Consider the following 10,267-nt stretch of genomic DNA (forward strand, 5'->3'; position numbering starts at 1 on the left):
CTTTTTGATTTTTGAAATCTTTGAAGAACAAATGCTAATCCTTGAAACACTTAACTCTCTGCTGTCAAAACTTGTTTTTTTTGCAAATGTATGAACTGTTTGAATCGTTATTAAACTCAGAAAACAAGTTTGCATTTTATAGAAAGCCAGCTTATAACAGAATTTTGAAAAACAGTTAAAGCTGTTATAAAATGAACAGATTGAAAATAAAATAAACTGATTTATTTTCAAAAGCAGTTAGAGAATCTGTTAAGTGAGGAGACTTAGTCAACCATTCTGGTGCTGAGATAAAACTGAAAAACGTTTAAGTATGATATGGCACCAGAGGCAAAAAAGAATCTATTCATTTACAGATGAACAGATTTATTTTTCAAAACGAAAACAGAGGAAGTTTAACTATTTGAAACTCAGTCGTTTTGAAAAGAAGAAGACTCAGTCAAAATACCTGATGCACAAAATCAAATTTTTACAAGACTTTAGCCAAGGCATCAGTGAAGAAAATGAATCTGTTTATTTAGAAAAGAACAGATTTATTTTTATGCAGTAAAACGTGTTTTTGTGTAAAACATGTGAAAAACAGTTTTAGAAAACTTATGCTTGTTCTTAACACATGGCCAGTGGTTATGAGGTGAGTTACTCAGCAAAAAGCTACTCTTAGACAACCTCTAAGCACTAACTAAGACATTCTTAAAGCAAAGCACAAATACATGGAAAGAACATAAATGTCTTCATCAAACACAACATACAAGTCTTCATCAAACACAATCTTGAAGGGGCAGCAACCATCTTCAACACTTCTTTCTTGTTTATACAAGAATAATTTTTAATTTTTAATTCAACTTTAATTTTTAACTGCCTATATAAATACAAGAATAGATTAAAAAAATTATAGACAAAACAATAACCAAACCATTTGTGCAACATAATGACATTATCAAATTGTTTCTATACATGCATGATTTGAAGGCTAACTATCTGCAACATTCTTATAAAGGATCGGTTTAGAAGCACTTATTGGTGACTGGTGAAGTCCATCAAGTATGGTGGCACTTGATGGTGAATTCTCATAACTTGTTATGTTAGTGATGAAGCTGCTCACATCCTCAAAATTCCAATCAGTCAGGTATCCAGGCTTTGTAGTGACACTACTCACTTCCATGTCTCCTGAAAGCATTGCCACAACACGTGACATTGATGGTCGTAATATTGGTGATGCTTGAGTGCATAAAAGCACTATTCCTACTATGCGTTTTACTTCTTCCTCATCGAATTCTATCAGTCTAGGATCCACCAGATCGCTTATGCAGTTGCTCTCATGAAGTTCCCATGCCTAAAAACAAAACATTAACCAAAAAGCTCAAATGACAACAATGTTTTGTTGTATCAAACAATTTAAAAAATCAAGAAGATACAACTACTTAAAACTAGTTTATATAGAAATTTTACCATATAATTAGTATAAGAAGAGAACATGCATACCCACTCAAGAAGATACGCCTTCTCTTCTTCCATATTTGAATAAGAATTTGGTCTGCCACTGAATAACTCTAGAGCCATAACACCAAAGGAAAACACATCTGCTTTTTCTGTAAGGTGTCCACGCATGGCATACTCCGGTGCAAGATATCCACTTCATCAAAGAATTTGAGTATATATATCAATATTTTATATAAATGAGATACAGAAAAAAAATACATGAAAGATGATGAAGACTCACATTGTCCCAGCCACACGAGTGCTCATATGGGTCATTTTATCATCATACAATTTGGCCAACCCAAAATCTGATATTTTTGGGATAAGCTCATTGTCAAGTAAAATGTTACTAGCCTTCACATCACGATGTATGATTCAGAGACGTGATTCTTCATGTAAATAAGTTAAACCTCTAGCAACACCCATGCAAATATCATAGCGTGTGGACCAATTAAGTGTTAAACGATTTCCTGCCTAAACAAACCTTTGTTATTTGTGAAAATGAAAATGAGAACATAAAACTTATCAATTTCTTATACCGAATAATGGTTGATCAAGACTCTTATTTGCTAGATACTCATAAACAAGAAGTTTTTCTCTCCCTTTAATGCAACACCCATATAGTTTGACTAGATTACGATGTTGCACAGCTGATATGGTAGCAATCTCAGTCACAAATTGACTCTTCCCTTGATTGGATCCTACTGATAGTCGTTTCACAGCAATAGCTCTTCCATCATTTAGTGTCCCCTACAAGAACAAATAGTTCCAACAAAATTATTACATTAAACAAGCTAAAATTCCAAATATCAATATATAAAATTTTCTTCACAACTGTATAAGTGTTTCAAAGCATAAGGACCATACTATTGCTATCTACATTAGTTCCCAAACCTTGTTACTTTTCATATCCAGGTATCCACTTCATCTCGTTTTGGTATGCTTTGGTTAATTTCTAGCATTGAATGATTTAATAGTGGTTTTTCCCATTGGAACCACAACTTTCTCCATTCCAAAGACCAAATCCATTCAACATCCTGAAAACCTTTCCATATCACTCATCCTATCTTGACGCTTGAGTTGAAGAAGTCTATTAACCTATTTTCAAGTAAAGGAGACTAGTTAAGAATGGGTAGGAGGTATAGTCAATCGTATCTCAAGATAAATGATTATTTTATAAATATTACACACAGTAGCTTTATACTCTTGCCCACATTATACTAATAACCTTAAAATAAACTTTTCTCACCCCTAACATATAAATATGCCCTCTAAGAGACTCAACACTTCTTACTCCAAGTTTGTTCGAGAAACTTCTGCATCTTCTTGTTCTCCTCCTCCCACCGTCACAAGCACCTCCTCTTCAGTCATCTCAGAATACCGGCACACAGGGCACGTCACATGGTTCTCCAACCAATTGTCAATGCAGTTCGCGTGGAATGTGTGCTTGCAGTGGGCAGTCATCTTCACCTCCTCTCCCTCTCCCACCCCCTCCAGACATATAGTGCACTCTCCAGCCGTGTCGGCCACCATGACCACCACCGTCAGAGATCTCAAAGCCACGGGATTCGACACCCCTTGCCAGTGGATGTCGTCGGCCTTAGAGTTCGTCGAGGAGGAGCGCCTTTGCATGTAGAAAAATTCCAATCCGAAGACGAAAAAGAAGAGGATGATGAAAATAATGAGAAAGATATAGGCAAGTTTCGGAGTGAAGTTACTGAACTTTCCTGCACTTCCTTATAGTGGCAAGGAACCGTTTATGGCATGAGGGAGAGGAGGCACAAAGACAGAGGGTAGTACAGTGTGAGGGGGCATTTCATTTTTGCAATTAATCGAGCATTAAATGGTGACTCTAATAATTTTCTGAAATATTTTCATCTAAATTACAAAAATAGGATGTGGGACAAAACCTTTTTATCAAGTAAAGGAGACTGGTTAAGAATGAGTATGAGTGATAGTCAATCGTATCTCACAATAAATGATTATTTTATAAATATTACACACAATAGCTTTATACTCTTGCCCACATTATACTAATAACCTTAAAATAAATTTTTCTCACCCCTAACATATAAATATTATTCATTAAAATATTATGATACAGTGTCAAATAGATTGAATCAAATAGTAGAAGCACACTATTTTATAAATATTTCACATTACACACATTACACATTACACATTACACAAGTATACTAATAAAATATAAACTTTTCTCTCACATTATATTCCACTCAACACTTAACTTCATCTTCTTCTTCTTCACCTCCTCCCACTCAACACTTCCTATTACTCTGTTCCAGAAACAACTTCTGCATCTTCTTCTTGTTCACCTCCTCCCACCGTCACAAGCTCCTCCTCTCCACCCATCTCGGAATATCGGCACACCGGGCATGTCACATGGTTCTCCAACCAAGTGTCGATGCAGTTCGCGTGGAAGATGTGCCTGCAATGGGCAGTCATCTTCACGTCCTCTCCCTCTGCCACCCCCTCCCAGCTGCTTCGGATACCACGGCCACCACCAGAGGTCTCGAAGCCACGAGATTCGACACCGCTTGCCCTTGGATGTTTCCAGCCGCAGGGTTCGTCGAGCGCCTTCGCATGTAGAAGTATATCAAACTGACGAAGAAGAAGACGATGATGAAGACAACGAGAAGTATGTAAGCAATTGTCGGACTGAAGCTACTGGCCTTTGCTGCACCACTTCTTAACGGCGGCGGCGAGAAACCGTTTGGGGGGAGAGGAGGAACGACGAAGATTCTTCGGTGCATGGTTGTTTCTTTTCTAAGTTTCTATGATTTACGGTTGCTCTGTTTTTCCGTCTCGTTGCTTTGTTTTTCGTCTCATGTTCTTCCATTTTATAGAGAGAGAGGAATCTTGTCACGGTTGCTCCTAGTAGAATGAACTCTGCAACTCTAGTTTAACCTCAACAATTGGTTGTCCTTTACTTGAGTTTGATTGAGATGCTTGGGATGCTATTAATTTTCTGAGACATTTTCATCTTTATAGCAAAAATAGAATGTGAGAGAAAACGTTTTGATTGTGTTTGGAGTTTGATTATTGTATCTAAGGGTTTAATGGAAATCATGTGCAGATCCATCAGGTTCTAAATCCAGGGCACGGGTGGAGTTCAAAGTTGAAAATCCATGAATTTGAACATGAATCAAAATTCTCTTTTTGAAAAAACGAAAACTCTCCTTCTTGTCTCTCAAACACGTTTTTCTTCAGAAAATCCATTAAATTTTATCATGTAATGTAATTTAATTAAATTATTATTATTATTATTTTCACAAACAAGGTACCTGATGATAATGACATGTGCTACTTCTTCTCTCTCAAACAGTTAAATAAACTCATGCATTATATAAACTTATACATTCACCAATTCTAAACTTCTCCATTAATTTTTCACCTTCTTTCTCTAACTTCATTAATATTATTATTTTTCTTTTAAATTAATCTATATTTATTATTTTTTTAGTGAAATACTAATTCTGGAAAATACAAACTCATTTAATTATTATTTTTATTTTATTTAATTAAAAAGAGTTATCTTTTAGTGACATTTTAAAAGGATGACACCATTTATTTTTCTCTCATGGTGAACTCTATTTATTTGAAGGAATAATATATATGCTTAACATTATATCAAAATTAATACAATAAATCCATCATTTAGCAATTTACTTTTTTAAAAAGGAATTTATTAAAAGAGAAATGTATAAAAATATTTTGTTATTGGCTTGTCTACATTCTCTATAGCAGTTTATTGACTTTTTTTATTTTATTTTTCCATTCTTAAAAACATTGTTTTAGTTTCTAGCATTTAAATTTCATGATATTTTTTTTTTCCAATTATTTAGTGTAAAAGAATTCTCTAACTAAACATTCCTTGAAGGTGTGTACTTAGAAAATATTAAAAGAATTTCCGCATGGCCAAGAAACTTTCAACTTACAAGCAAATATTTAAAATTAAATATTTTAAATGAGTGTTTTTTTCTCTATTTAGAGCATATATAGATAAATTAATGTTTTAAAATTTGAATACATATAAATTTATAGTTATTTTAATAAATATAAATATATATATATATATATATATATGATAATGATAAAAATAAAAAATGTAAATACATATATAAGTGTTTACACTAGTATCTAATAACATTTAATAGTCTTGATAAAATTAATAATTTTTAATAATATTAATAATACTTAATAATATTTAATAGTATTGATTATATTTAAAAATATTTAATAGTATTAATAATATTTAATAGTATTTAAAAATATTATTAATATTTAATAATATTAATAATATTTAAAAATATTATTAATATTTAAAAATATTAATAATATTTAAAAATATTAATAATATTTAAAAATATTAAAAATATTTAAAAATATTAATAATATTTAAAAATATTAATAATATTTAAAAATATTAATAATATTTAAAAATATTAATAATATTTAATAATATTAATAATATTTAATAATATTATTAATATTTAATAATATAATTAATATTTAATAATATTATTAATATTAAATAATATTTTTTTATAATATTAATAATATTAAATAATACTTTTTATAATACTAATAATATTTAATTAATTTAAAAATATTAGTAATATTCAATATTAATTAATAATGTTAATAATATTTTTGTAATAATTAATAGTATCATTAATTTAAATAATAATAAAATGATATTAAATATATGAATATTAATAATTTCTATATTATTAATTATATTGATATTGATGATTACACCTATAAATATAATAATAATAATCATAACATTCTAACTAAACTTACATCGTGATAATTGGAAAAGGAGCAATGTTTGTGACTCTTAAAAGTTTTTTCTTACTTTGACTGCTTGTGCAACCTTTGACACAGATATTCGTATAATTTTTAAAATGTAAAATATATGATAACACAAATTTATATATTATATAATTATAAATTATATAAATTGACAATAAAGATTAGTGTACAAATATGTTTTAGTTATTTTTTGTGTACAAAAATATTTCTCATATTCAAAATGATTTGTTCTTTATTTTTATGATCACAATAAAAATTTATATAATAAATTTGAATTTTTAGAAAATTAATGTATTTGTCTTAATTAAAATTATGTTAAAATCGTATTAGAATTGTAAAAAATTTAACAAATGTTATTTCAATTGGATACATGTCTTACGACTATTCTATGAATATCGGTATCCGATATATGTATCCGATACAAAAACACTATTTAAGAGACGTATAATTTCCTTATCATACGAAAAGAATCAACAAGAGTTTACACTGAAATATGTGAAGAAAGTCTTAAAATAATCCAAACTAATATTAATTTATTTAATATGAGACTTGTAATAGGCTCGGACTTGTAATATTTTGGGGTTTTGAAAAAAGGATGGGTGCAAATCACAATTGAACTGATGGAGGGAGAATTAGCCCTTTCTTTTTTAACTTATAATACAGGAAAGAGTATTTCTTCTTACACCCTATCAAAATTCTTCCCGCACCTTATCAATTTTTAAAAAGTTTTTTTTTAATGACATCTAGATTGTCTTTTATTAAAGTTTTTTCGAGAATTTATAAATTATATTCTGAAATTAAAAAAAGAAAACGTTTTGCACAGAATTTTCAGAATAAACTTTTCAGAACATATATATAATACGTTTTAGAATGAATTTTTTTGAATAATTTTTCTAGAGTGTGGGGAGGTGAAGGAAGAAGTTTGATGGTTGTAGGAAGAAAGACCTAAAGGAAAATATCTCATGGACCTTAAACTTTAGGTTCTGTTTTTTCGCACAAAAAATATTGCTACTAATATGTTATTTGATATGGGCAGTTTGGTACTAATAAATTAAAAGCAATACGGATTATATTTTAAAAGCAATACGGATTATATTTTAATAATTACTAATCATACTATAAGTACGATTACTTTGCATCATCATGATATGGGAAGGTGTCACAATCATGCTCACGGGAATCTAATCAATTACACTGCCTATTTTCCTACCAAATGTTACCATTTCTGTTACCAACTAGCTCTACACAAATCTAACACTTCCCTCAATTAATTTACTTCAATTCACAAAAATTCATTTTGGAGTAGTCATAGAAAAAAAGACTATAAACAATAAGGGTGAAAATATATAAAATATTTCAACAATTTCCAATTAACATTCTAACAACAATCAACATTTCAATAATAGATAAACTAGCAATCTTCTTAATATAATAATATTACTAATATTTAATAATATTAATAATATTTGATGCATCACTACATTGCGATTTCGTGCAATTACGTGCGTTCCATTAGATGCACCACACTAGCCAAAGAATATTCATCTTCACGTCCTCTCCCTCTGCCACCCCCTCCAGACAGATAGTACACTCCCCAGCTTCATCGGCCACCACAGCCACCACCGTCAGAGGTCTCGAAACCACGGGATTCGACATCGCTTGCTCTTAGATGTTGCTGGTCGCGGGGTTCGTCGAGGGGGATCGCCTTCGCATGTAGAAGTATATCAAACCGACGAAGAAGAAGATGATGATGAAGACAACGAGAAATATGTATGCAAGGGTCGGACTGAAGCTACTGGCCTTTGCTGCACCACTTCCTGGCGGCGGTGGCGAGAAACCGTTTGGGGCATGAGGGAGAGGAGGAACGGTGAACATTCTTCAGTGCATGGTTTCTTTTCTTTTCTAAGATTAACGTTGTTCTATTTTTCCGTCTCATGTTTTTCCATCTTATAGAGAGGAATCTTGTTACGGTTGCTCATAATATTAATAATATTTAATAATATTAATAAGATTTAATAATATTAGTAATATTTAATAATATTAATAATATATAATAATATTAATAATATTAATAATATATAATAATATTAATAATATTAATAATATATAATAATATTAATAATATTTAATAAAATTAATAATATATAATAATATTTAATAATATTAAGAATATATAATAATATTAATAATATTTAATAATATTAAGAATATATAATAATATTAATAATATTTAATAATATTAATAATATTTAATAATAGTAATAATATTTAATAATATTAGTAATATTTAATAATATTAATAAAATATAATAATATTAATAATATATAATAATATTAATAATATATAATAATATTAATAATATATAATAATATATAATAATATTAATAATATTTAATAATATTAATACTATTAATAATATTAATAATATTTAATAATAGTAATAATATTTAATAATATTAGTAAAATTTAATAATATTAATAATATATAATAATATTAATAATATTAATAATATTTAATAATATATAATAATATTTAATAATAGTAATAATATTTAATAATATTAGTAATATTTAATAATATTTAATAATTTTAATAATATATAATAATATTAATAATAGAATAATATTTACAATATTTAATAATATATAATAATATTTAATATTATTAACAATATATAATAATATTAATAAAATATAATAATATTACTAATATTTAATAATATTAATAATATTTAATAATATTAATAATATTTGATGCATCACTACATTGCGATTATGTGCAATTACGTGCGCTCCATTTGATGCACCACACCAACCAAGGAATATTCATCTTCACGTCCTCTCCCTCTGCCACCCCCTCCAGACACATAGTACACTCCCCAGTTTCATCGACCACTAGCCCCATGTGGATCCCCCAACACAGTCAGGAGACCAGCAAGCACAGTAAAAGGTCTCAGAATACCAATACATGACTCACCTTTGCCATTAGAAACAACCACCAACACCCAACAATCTTCTTTATACAAAAAAACTCAACAGCATCTCCCAAATGGGCATCTGTTTTCGCCGCCACTCACAACCAAACTCAGTGGCAACAAGCTCAAGAACCCTATCATCAAAAAAATCATTCAAACCCACCTTCTCTTTCTTCTTCACTCCCCTGAAATCCTCACGCACTAGAACCGAATCAGACAACCGGTCCTCCGTCCCAACAAACGCATCACACTTCTGCACAACCTTAACCTCCAATTTCACACCTCCACCGCACAACCTATTTTTTAATTTGATTATTTATTAAAATATTATGATACAATGTCAAATAAATTGAATCAAATACACTATTTTATAAATATTTCACATCATACACATTACACATTACACACATTATACTAAACTTTTCTCTCACATCATATTCCACTCAACACAGAAACTTCATCTTCTTCACTCCCTACTACTCTGTTGCATCTTCTTCTTCTTCACCTCCTCCTCCCACCGTCACAAGCTCCTCCTCTCTACCCATCTCGGAATATCGACATACCGGGCACGTCACATGGTTCTCCAACCAAGTGTCGATGCAGTTCGCGTGGAAGATGTGCCTGCAATGGGCAGTCATCTTCACGTCCTTTCCCTCTGCCACCCCCTCCAGGTAGATACTGCACTCCCCAGCTGCTTCGGCCACCACGACCACCAAAGTCAGAGGTCTCGAAGCCACGGGCGCTTGCCCTTGGATGTTGCCGACCGCCGTGGGGTTCATCGAGCTCCTTCGCATGTAGAAGTATATAAAAGAGACGAAGAAGAAGACGATGATGAAGACAACCAGAAGTATGTAAGCAAGTTTTGGACTGAAGCTATTGGACTTTCCTGCAGTTCTTGGCGGTGGCGGCGGCGGCGAGAAACCAAGGAGAGGAGGAACGGCGAAGCTTTGCTGCATGGTTGTTTCTCCGGTTGCTCTGT

The 10,267-nt window shown here is 30.6% G+C and overlaps 1 pseudogene; it reads right to left on the reverse strand.

Annotated features, from left to right (window-relative positions):
* Window positions 1-967: 967 nt before the first annotated feature.
* On the reverse strand, window positions 968-3,939 carry LOC137809117 (putative LRR receptor-like serine/threonine-protein kinase At1g56140; annotated as a pseudogene).
* Between the last annotated feature and the right edge of the window lie 6,328 nt (window positions 3,940-10,267).

This window comes from Phaseolus vulgaris, chromosome 11, assembly GCF_051622355.1.
Source record: "Phaseolus vulgaris cultivar YP4 chromosome 11, ASM5162235v1, whole genome shotgun sequence".
NCBI classification, from domain to species: Eukaryota; Viridiplantae; Streptophyta; class Magnoliopsida; order Fabales; family Fabaceae; genus Phaseolus; species Phaseolus vulgaris.